Raw genomic sequence first — 11394 nt, forward strand, 5'->3', positions numbered from 1 at the left:
CCTCAGCTTCCCTGTCAGTCTGGGGATCGCGGTCCTTCAAGGGAGGCTTTGCGTGGGGCCGGGGCCACCCACACTCACGCCGCTCCTTTCCTCACCCAGATGCCAGTGGACCTTCCTCCTTTCCCTCAGGCTTCGGGGAGGAGAGCTGATTCCACTTCTGCTTTCTCTGATGAGCTGCTGGCCTGAGAGGTTGCATTTTCAGGGCTGCTGGGTCCGGGTCCCCATGGCCGCGCCTCCTGCAGCCTCAGTCCAGCTGGGAGCTGGGGGCTGAGGGCGGGCTGGGCCCCGGGGGCTTGCTGCTTTTCCTCTTCTTACTGACAGGCAGTTTTCAGCCTTTAAATTCATTTTTTATTTTAATTCTAGCATCGTTAACATTTTTGCAGTCTTGGCATGCTTTCTTCCCAAGCAACAGGGAGGGTATGGTTTTTGCATAGAAATTTCATAGATACTTCAGGTTATTTGAGGAGGAGAGTTTGGAGTCCTGTGATTGGAGATACTCAATGCCCCTCTTTCTCTTAGGGACAAACCACTCAGGCCAACAAATCAGTAAAACTTTAGATTTGTTTTAAACAGACGCTCGGGAGGGCGAATGGCGTCCTCGTGCAGACTACCCATCTGAGTATAAAACAAGCCTCCGTAAAATTAAATTCACATACAGGGTGTTTTCTTACCATGATAGAATTAAAGGCCAGTAAGATATCTAGAAAATCCCCAAACTATTTGGAAATTAAGCAAAACTGTTTTATTTTTATTTTTATTTTTTTACCTTTTTAAAAAATTGGTGTTCAATTTGCCAACATATAGCATAACACCCAGTGCTCATCCCATCAAGTGCCTCCCTCAGTGCCTGTCACCCAGTCACCCCCACCCCCCACCCACCTCCCTTTCTACCACCCCTTGTTCGTTTCCCAGAGTTAGGAGTCTCTCATGTTCTGTCTCCCTTTCTGATATTTCCCACTCATTTTTTTCTCCTGTCCCCTTTATTCCCTTTCACTATTTTTTTATATTCCTCAAATGAATGAGAAAAATTGTTTTAAAGAATCCACAGGTCAGAGAAAAAAAAAATCCCAGGGCAATTCTTAGGAAATGTCTCATCTAAACATAAACACATCAGTTTGTGCGACGTGCCAAAGCCGTGTTGAGTAGAAATTGAACCTCGAGTGCTCATATCAGAAAAGAATTAAAATTCTAAATTGATATGATTCCATCAGAAGAAGCTAGGGAAAAGAGGCAAATTAACCCCCAAATAAGTCAAAGGCAGGAAATACTACAGACAAGAAATCAGGGAAAAGAAGGCAGATGACCTTCTGGAATCAGTAGAGCCGAGAGTTGACTCTCCGAAGAGCTTGCCAACATTGGCAAAATCCTAGCAAGAATGATGAAAAGGGAAAGAAAGAATCCAAAATTTATTGGCATCTGGGAGAGAGGGGCCATCATAAGAGATCCTGCAGACATTGGGAGGATAATATGGAAATGATACAAGCAAACTGATGCTGGTAAGTCTGACAAGTCAGATCCAAGAACAAATTCTTTGAAAACATGGTTTATGAAAACAGGCACAAGAATTAATGGTCAATCTGAGTAGCCCATAGCTGTGTAAGACACGGAATTCTTTTTTTAAAGTTTGTTTATTTATTTAGTCATTTCTACACCCAACGAGGGGCTTGAACCCATGACCCTGAGACCAAGAGCTGCAGGCTCTTCCCACTGAGCCAGCCAGGTGCCCTGAAATGGAATTCTTAATAAAAAACCTTCCTAGAAAGAAAAACTCTGGAGCCTGATGGGTTCACTGGTAAATCATATCAAATACTTAAGGGAAGGGGCATCTGGGGGCTCAGTCAGTGAGGCATCTGCCTTCAGCTCAGGTCGTGATCTCAGGGTCCGGGGATGGAGGCCTGTGTCCGGGCTCCCTGCTCAGTGGGGGAGCCTGCTTCTCCATCCCCCTCTGTGCCTCCCCCCTGCTCATGCTCTCTCTCTCTCTGTCTTTCTCTCTAATACATAAATAAAAAATCTTAAAAAATACTTAAGGGAGCTTTTTAAAAAATTTTTATTTATTTATGATAGTCACATAGAGAGAGAGAGAGAAGAGGCAGAGACATAGGCAGAGGGAGAAGCAGGCTCCATGCACTGGGAGCCCGATGTGGGATTCGATCTCGGGTCTCCAGGATCGCACCCTGGGCCAAAGGCAGGTGCCAAACCGCTGCACCACCCAGGGATCCCTTAAGGGAGCTTTAACAGCAGTTTTAAACTAATAAAATCAAGGAGTAGGGAATGCTTTCTAACTCATTTTATAGGAACAGTGGAGCTCAGATACATAACAAGCGAATTACAAGAAAAGAAAGCCATAGATCAATATCCCTTGTAAATATAGATGCAAAAGTTGTTGACGATACGTCACAGATAGCATCCAGCTATGTAGAGCAAGGGTCTACATCTTAGATCCTTAACACGTCTTAACCTGGCGGGTTTGATCCCAGGAATGCAAGGTTGGTTTCACATTAAAAAAAAAAAAAAAGAATGAAAATCACCATATGCACAGAATCAAGGGGAGTCTTCACACAGGTGTGTAAACCAAAATTCCACAGCAATTCATGATAATGAGTTTCAGACAGCTAGACATGGGGCAGAAACTCATGGCAGAAGCACAAGGCATGGTTTCCTGGGGGCTGGGGGACAAGGGGTCCCGCAGATGCACCCACCCAGTGGGCCTGACCCTGGGGGTAGCTGCTCCTGAGTGCTGGCCAAGACTGCGGCCCACCCTTCCCTGGACTTGGTTTCGTCCTTCCCCTCATCTTGCAGAGCACGGTGTCCACTTCCCACTGGACCTTCCCCTCGGGATGGGCGTGACGACCTTCGGGTTGGGGAACCGCATTAACAGGCCCATTTCTTACTGCAGAGAAACCCTCGTCTGGGCCCTTGGTCTAGGCCCCTGTCACTCGGCTGTCAAGGGCCAAGCCAGGACACGCTGGGTTACGAGCTCCTGGGAGGCAGGCAAGTGCACATGATCTTTGTGTTTCCAGGAACTAGTGTTCCCCCAGCAAAGTGGTTGCTCCACACGCGCTTGGGGGCAGCATGCTGGGCTGGTTCCCCACATGTGGTCTCTTGCTCCCGGGCGGGCGGGGCCCCCTAGCTTCAGAGCTAGGAAGGCTGGGCCCAGGTGGCCCAGGCTTCGCTCCTGGAACCCTACTGTTCAGGGCTGGACTCCTTCCCGAGAGAGACAAATCACCTCATGGAAAGCCTTCCAGGATGGCTACTTCCAACCCCTGCATTTCTGGTATGTAGCCCACAGCAGAATGTTCCCGGTTGTTGCCAGTTGCAGGGCAGATGCCTGTGCTTCCGATGGGGGACCTCTGTCTCCAGGGAGGCTGTGCCCGTGACCTCAGGACAGAGCCCGGGCGTGGCGGGCTGCCCTCTGGCCCCCTGGCGCCCTGCAGCTTCCCACCCCAAGCTGACCTCCTAGACTGTCTGAGATCAGCCCACCTAGGATCCGCTTGCTGGGCGACCTGCTGCTTTTCCATGGCGGTCAGACCCCAGACACTTGGGGTGGGGTAGGCGTTTTGGGGAGCCCTGGTTGGTTCAACCCCGCACAGAAGCCATAGATGGGGAGATGGAAACGGAGTCTGGGAAAGGCCTGGGCTTTGCCAAGGCCACATCTTCAAGTGCACTGTGTTTCGGGCGTCCTGCCTGTGGGTGGGAGAAGCATGGTCTGAATCAGCTGCTGAGGACAAGCTGTTCTCAGACATTCTGCTTCTCAGGACCTTGGTTCCCCGATGGCTTGGTGCGGGCTCCAGGCTCCGCTGCACGAGCCGGTGGCCGTGCTTCCTCCCCCGTGGAGGGGAGGGACTGTCCCGGCTCTCCGGGCATCGTAACACCGTGGGTGCTGTGAGCGCGGGCTGTCACGGGATGCGGGCCATGCTCAGGTGTGGGCACCATGTGGGCACCGCGGCTCTGCCTCTGGACCAGACTGGTGCCGCCCAGTCCGATGGGAGCGGTGGCTGCTTTTCTTTCCTGTGAACAGAGAATGGTGGGAAGCATGTGACAGCGACGCGTTAGGGTCCCCAAGGCGGCGGGGCGGGGCTCCTGCCAGGAGCCTTGTCTGCCTCCCGCTATTCCACCAGGACATTCTGCCCAGTGAGCCCAGAAGGGCACATCTTCCCTTCACACTCAGGTCTCCCCCACACCTGAGGGTCACCCCCACACCTGAGGGTCACCCCTACACACCTGAGGGCCACATCCACACACCTGAGGGTCACACTCCTACACCGGAGGGTCACCCCCACACACCTGAAGCCACATCCACATACCTGAGGGTCACCTCCACACCTGAGGGTCACCCTCATATACCTGAGGGCCATATCCACACCTGAGGATCACCCCCACACCTGAGGGTCACCTTCACACACTTGAGGGTCACCCCTACACACCTGAGAGCCACATCCACATACCTGAGGGTCACCCCCACACCTGAGGGTCACACTCCTACACTTGAGGGTCACCCTCACACACCTGAGGGTCACCCCCACACACCTGAGGCCACATCCACATACCTGAGGGTCACCCCCACACCTGAGGGTCACCCTCATATACCTGAGGGCCATATCCACACCTGAGGGTCACACCCCACACCTGAGGGTCACACCCCTACACCTGAGGTCACCCCCACACCTGAGGGTCACACCCCCACACCTGAGGGTCATACCCCCACACCTGGGGTCACCCCCACATCTGAGTGTCACACCCCTACACCTGAGGTCACACCCACACCCAAGGGTCACACCCACAGCTGAGGGTCACCCTTACACTAGGGGTGATTCCTCACCTGGCTCACTTTGGTGTCTTCTGGGCTGGGGTCTCAGAGGTGGCCTCCACGTGGCAGGAGGGAAAGTGGCTGTGGGGCTGTCTGTGCGCCGTCAGGAAACGTGTATTCTCAGGCGCCCTGCCTTTCCTGACCTCGGGAAGTCCCTGGGCTGCAGGCGGTGTGTGTTGAGTCACACTGGACACGCCGCCCCCCCGACCCCTGCCAGCAGTGCCATCTTCCTCCTGGAGCCGGGGGCTTCCCGATGGACAGCGTGTCAGGTGCGGGCCCAGGGCACGGTGGGCAGAGCTATGGCTGGCGGTGTGGCAGGCCTGGCATTTGTCCAGGGCTCTCGGAGCATGTGCAGACACGCTTGGGCCCGCAGCGGCCCCTCCAAGTGCGCCATAGACGGGAGCAGACCCTGGACGCCCTGGGTCCCTCTGGCCACCTCCCCCAGGCCTCGCGTGGCGCGGCTGAGCGCCACTCCACGGAAGGGGCCGGGGGTGAGCCAATGCCCGTGCCAGCCCTTAGCCAGGTGACTTGGATGCCCCTCCACAAGGAGATGAGCGGCGGCGGCGCTTCTGAGTCTGCCAAGCGAACTGCAAGGCCTGCACTCGGGGCGTACAGTGAGTAGGTGGTCTCTCCAGGGGGCAGGCGGCCCTCCAGCCCACCCTTGACCCCTCCTTCCCGCAGGGGCAGGGCTGGGTGTGCAAGGCCAGGGGGTGGCGGGGCCTGGGACAAAAGCCCGGCTATGGGACCCCCAGCTGGAGGGCTGCACGGTGACTCTGGGCAGAAATCCCCCTCCCCTCAGAGAGTCCCTGTAGACAGCCAGCCCTGGGCATCGGCTCCTCAGGGGCCCTGCCGCCAACTTCTGGGGAGCCAAATGTGAAATGTGAATTTTCGACCACAGGGGGTTGGTGCCCCTAAGCCCTGTGCTGTTGGAGGGTCCTCCTTATCCTCAAGGAGCCTCAGGGCGTTAATGAGGCTGCCTGTTGTGGCAGCTGAGCTGTCCTCCCCAGAACTCCGCACCTGCTGCTTCGTGATGTGTCCCCAGGGCGGAGAGCCCTCTGCTTGGCGGATGGCGGGTCCGGACACAGAGCCCGGGCTCCACGGCCGGCGTGCACAGGACAGCAGACGGCCTTCTGTGTGAAAGTCTGGGCAAGCTCATGCATTCATTCCGCAAACACTTCTCAGGCCTGTTGGGAGGTGGGTGCCAGCAGAGCTGAGGGAGCGACATGGGTCTTTATCCTGGGCTCCCAGTGAACCCCACGTGCAGGCTGAGCCTGTTCTGTAGATAACCCGGGAGGCCTCCGCCAAGACAGAAGGGACCGTGTTCCCCCAGCTGGCATCTCAGGGTCTCACACCCCAGCTCTCATCCCTCTGGTCTCTGAGCCGTGGACTAGCAGGGACTACAGGCGGTGGTAGTCCGGGCGGGGGTGCGGCTCAAATGGGAGGTCTGACCTGAGTCTCTCTGGAGACAGACCTGTCAGCATCGGCAAACAGGAGGTAACGGGCCAAATTGTTCGCGTGAGAGCAAAAGCGTCCTTGTTCTTCAAGCTTTAAAAATATCCTAGAACATGGAGCTTGGGATGCCAGTAAACAGAGAGAAAGTTTTATTTTCAGGGTGCCACTGAGGGTGGTGGTGTTTAGTGCTGGCCTGGAGGCATATGGCAGCTGTAAGGGGTGCTCAGTGCAGGGCTGGGGTTGGGAACCCATCCAGGGGCACATAGTGTAGGGGGTGGGGGTCAGGGGCCAGTCCAGGGGCACACGATGCAGGTGATGGATGTCAGGGGCTGGTCCAGTGGCACACGGTGCAGGGGAAGGGGATCAGGGGCTGGTCCAAGGGCACAGGATGAGGGGGCAGAACTCAGGGGCCAGTCCAGGGACACATGGTGAGGGGATGGGGGTCAGGGGCTGGTCCAGGGGCACACGGTGAAGGGGATGGGGATCAGAAGCCAGTCCAGGGGGCACACGGTGTAGGGGATGGGGGTCAGGGGCCAGCCGAGGGGGCACACAGTGCAGGCTCAGGGGTCAGGGCCAGTCCAGGGGGCACACAGTGCAGGCTCGGGGGTCAGGGCCAGCCCAGGGGGCACACGGTGCAGGGGACGGGGATCAGGGCCGGCCCAGGGGCACACGGTGCAGGGGACGGGGATCAGGGGCCAGTCCAGGGGGCACATGATGCAGGGGATGGGGACAGGGGTCAGGGCTGGCCCAGGGGCACACGGTGCAGGGGACAGGGATCAGGGTCGGCCCAGGGACACACGGTGCAGGGGACGGGGATCAGGGGCCGGTCCAGGGGGCACACGATGCAGGGAGTGGAGGTCAGGGGCCAGTCCTGGGGCACAAGGTGCAGGGATGGGGGTTGGGGCCGGCCCAGGGGGCACAGTGTGGGAAGTCTGGGAAGTCTGGGAGAGGTTCATAGCTCATGGCCCTGCTGCTGGCATGTGCCAGGCTGTCTGCAGCCTGAGATCCCGGTTCCGGGGGTACGGTGGGTGTCTACATGAGCCACATCCCAGGAAGTGGGTCATTTGTGCACACAGCTGGGCCTGCCTTTTTTCTTAGGAGATCAGCAGACATTCCCCAGGGTCTCAGAGTCTGGGCTCTTTATGGCCACTCCCAGTTTTCAGGGAGTCTGGGAGAGGGCATCTGCATAGGGGCCCATGGGCGCCCCAAATAAAGTTGGAGTTCCTTTGACAAAGGAGGGGGTTCAGTGTGTGCCAGCAAGGGTAGAAGGCAGATGAGTCAGGCCCTCCTGGTCTGGGTGGCAGGAGTGACACCTGCAGGGCAGGAGGCGCTGTCCTCCCCGGGGCTGGAGGGTGTGATCAGGGCAGAGGAGCAGCAGGAGATGCCCCCAGGGAGCCCTCGCCGGCCACCGTTGGGGTGTTGCTCCGCCTGAGGTCGGGGCTCCGGGCCTCCTGGTCGTCTGCTCTCCGCCTCACCCCGCGCGCTCTGGAGGCGAGCGTCCCCGGGGCTGTCACCCTGCGCCCAGCTCACAGCCCTCCGCTGGGGCCCGTGCTCACCTTGCACCGTGCGTGGGGCCACGTGGGGCCGCGTCCTCGAAGCGAGGACTTTCCTTGCCTCCAGGAGCTTCTGTTGGACGGAATCCAGTCTCGTGGTTAAAGGGAATGGTCCGCAGGAACGTTCTCAGCCAAACGGACCAGCTCAGGAAAGTCTTGCTCACTTTCCAGGAAACATGGGAGGGCGAGGCCCTTCCGCAGGGCGGAGAAAGTTTTCCTCGAAGCCTCCGGAGTGCAGACAGTCCCCGGAGGCCTGACCGGTCGGTCGCCGGCTTCCTTGTGCTCCGGGGGCAGCGCCAGTCGAGTGAGTGACTCAGGCCCTTCCCGCCGATGCAGCCAGAGCGGGTATCGCTGCGACCTCACTTCTGGGTCCCTTGGGGGCTCCTGCCCAACCCCAGGAGGGCTTCCAAGGCCCTCGCCCTGGGCATCCCCTGGGGCACGTCCGGCTGCGCGGGACCCTCCCCTGCTCTCTGCCTGCCCCCCAAAGGTGCACTCGCTCCCGGGGGGAGGCTCCTCCAGGAAACCCCATTTTAGCTTAATTGGTTGCCTTACATCCTCTTAGGGAGTGGCCCCCAGGCTCTATGGGGGGACTGGGCCCGTCTCTGGTGCCTCTGCCTGTGATGGGACCTTCCTCACCCTCCCCTTCCCCTTATGGGACCTTCCCCACCCCCCACTCCGTGATAGGACCTTCCTCACCCCCTACCCCGCACCTTGATGCCTACCTGAAAGTCCCGGGGCATAGCCACTGGCCTCCCAGGGACACTGCCCGAGGCCACACCTGCTGCCCTGTGCCGGGTACTGCTGCTGGGTGTGTTTCTGCCAGACCCAGGAGGGGCCCGATTCAGAGATAAGGTTGCTGCAGATGCGGTTTGTCAGGGTGAAGGTATCCTGGAGAAGTGGCCTTTGATGCGGTGACATGCGGGCGAGAGGAGGGGAAGCTGCCGCAGTTCAGGCGGCTCGTCCGTGGTGCTGGGGTGCGGTGTCCCCCTCTCGGCATACATGACAGGCCTGCGCACGAGGCCCCTGTCCTGGGAAAGAGCAAATCTGTTTTTAGATGGACAAGCGTGTGTCCCTGGTACCTGTGTTCCAGGTAGTCATTCCCCTCTGTCCGTGCAGACTTTTCGGGTCTCTGAGAGTTCCCAGGAAATCAAGGATCACTGCCCACTCAGGACTGGGAGCCAGCGAGGCACCTTGGAAGGGATCCGTCTGCCTAGGTCACGGGGTCACCACTGGCGTCCGCGTCTGTGGGAGAGGTGACCCGGGCCCCCGTGCGTGCGACACCCCGCTGGACACCGGCCAGAACCACTGGTTATTACAATTCGATTCAGCTGAACACGCGGTTACACCATCAGGGTCTTCAACCTTTAGTGGAAATGATTGTGACTCGTAAAACCAAATGGGAAACTCAGGAAGTTCAAATTGCTCGATTTCCCAAGAAGGTGAACGCCAGCCTGCCCACATTCCACGCTGCCGCGAGGGCTGGGGCATGAGGAGCAGTGAGCCTCCCACCAAGATGGTCAAGACGGGTTCATTGTGCGCAGACGGGCTGTGATGTGCGACCTGAAACGAAGCCCTTAGTTATCCTGCATCTGCAGAGTACTCGGACACCCTTCACATGTCCTGGGAATGTTCTAGTATTTCTGGCTTCTGCGAGCCTCTCTCTTCTTAGGAATCATGTTTCTCCAAGACCTGCAGCTCAGACCCAGCCTTGGAAACTTGGCGGTGGCTCTGCTGCCCGCCTGCCCGTTTCTGCCCTCCGCCATCCACTGCACTGAGAATTTTTCTTAATATGTTGGCCTGTTTGAATTCAAAGCATTGTGGGGGGCTTATTGCTGTCTTGGAAACCCTATATGAGTGCCTAGTAGCATCTCTTCATGGAGACTGCAGGGGATACGCCTGTAAAATGCGACGCTGTGGATTCCCTGGGTGCTGTCCTTTTAAATTTTTAATTAATTTATTTGAGAGAGAAGGAGTACAAGGTGGGGGGCAGAGGGAGAGGGAGGAGCAGACTCCCCATGGAGCAGGGAGCCCCATGTGGGCTCGATTCTAGGACCCTGAGATCATGACCTGAGCTGAAGGCAGATACCTCACCCCCTGAGCCCCCCAGGCACCCCAAGAGCTGTCCTTCTGAACCAGATCATCTCTTGTGTTTCCAGGACAGCTAATAGCCGAGGGCACAGATCTTCATCCCCACCCTCAGCCATGTCTCATCGCAGTCCCCTTCCACATGCGCACCTGCCACAGGCAGCAGGACACGGAGACGGTTACAAGCAGTGGCCGCATGGATGCCCCTGGGAAGGCCCTGCAGACTGGGCCCTGGGCCGGGACCACCACAGCCGGATTCGCCTACGTGGGGCCTTCATCCTTCTACGCAGAGCGGATGTCCTGGGGGGTCCACATGGCGATCTCCAAGGAGCACATGGGGAGTAGCATCCATGTGGAATGAACTCACCACTCAAGTCCCCCTCCCCAACTACAGTCCGCGTGGCACCACCCACACCCTTGGGGGACCTGCCCTCCCTGGCAGTAGCACCTGCCACGTCCTGTTGGAGGCTTCGGGGGCTGAGCACAGCCGCAGTTGGTCCACATGTGCGTGACCGCAGCTCACCTTTTCTGACAGCAGCAGGTGCAGCAGGCTGGCTGTCACAGGTGCTCCCACAGGCACTTGGCTCCGCCCCAGCGCTGCCCGCCCTCTGGTCAGGCTTCCACACTCGCTCCCACCTCCCGGCCATCAGCCAGGGCCTGTGTCCTGGGCTCCCTGCCCCACCGGCATCCCCACTCTCTCTCATTCTAGAAGGCTGGGCTTTCCTGGGTCAGTGAAGGTAGAAATCCTTGGTGGCTCTCTGGGGGGACAGGCCATGGGGGAACAGGAAAGACCAGAAATAAAAATACATTAATTAATACAGCAAAGAACAGTATGGTATGTATGCATTTATAAACAGACCAAATTCTGATTTATTTCAGATGTTAAAGTTTATGGAAAAGCCTGCAAATCATGTTCCTGCTGTTTGCCACTAACAGTATCCAGAATCTAGAAGCATAAACACTGGTGTATGAAGAGTAGCCCCAGGTTAGGAGAACTTCCTCCTGGTCTCAGGTGTCACCACATGGACTATCTGGCCTTGGTGGAAGGGGTGGGCAGGAGAGAGACGCGGGTGCCACGAGACTGGCCCAGCTGGGGTTCCTTCCAACCTCGCCCACAGTGAAAGCTGGCCGAGGTGGGGTGGCTTGGTGCCACCTTCCAGGTGGAGGACGCAGGACATCGATTTATATTCTGGGACAGGGGACTTCGAATCCTTTCCTGCCCATAGGACATGCACCCTGGTGCCGGCTTCTCAGTCCCTCCTGGGACGGGCCTCGGCGCTGGCCTTCGTTCTCTGTGCGTCCACCCCAGACAGAGTCGCCCAGACCTTTGGGCCACTTCGCACGAGCTTCACAGGATGACCCTTTCTCCGAGATGTGCACACATTCTCTGTCCGCTGTGAAGGCCCGGAGGACAGTCCTTCAGCGCGTAGTTCTCCGGACACGGAGACAATTTACTGTCCAAGGGGTCATGCCTTTGTTTTGCTTCCTCTTTAAGGT

The 11394-nt window shown here is 57.6% G+C and overlaps 1 long non-coding RNA gene across 2 annotated transcripts; it reads right to left on the minus strand.

The window, feature by feature from the left end:
• Positions 1 to 795: 795 nt before the first annotated feature.
• On the minus strand, positions 796 to 10797 carry LOC140605143 (uncharacterized). Of its 2 annotated transcripts, XR_012007875.1 has the most exons (4): positions 7816 to 10790; positions 5825 to 5991; positions 4820 to 5403; positions 878 to 4008 (listed from the first exon to the last, which is right to left on the minus strand). It is a non-coding gene; the product is annotated as an uncharacterized lncRNA (long non-coding RNA). The 2 variants fall into 2 exon arrangements; XR_012007874.1 differs by having other exon boundaries at positions 796 to 4008; positions 4820 to 5991; positions 7816 to 10797.
• Positions 10798 to 11394: the final 597 nt, after the last annotated feature.

Source organism: Canis lupus, chromosome 15 (assembly GCF_048164855.1).
Source record: "Canis lupus baileyi chromosome 15, mCanLup2.hap1, whole genome shotgun sequence".
Taxonomy (NCBI): Eukaryota; Metazoa; Chordata; class Mammalia; order Carnivora; family Canidae; genus Canis; species Canis lupus.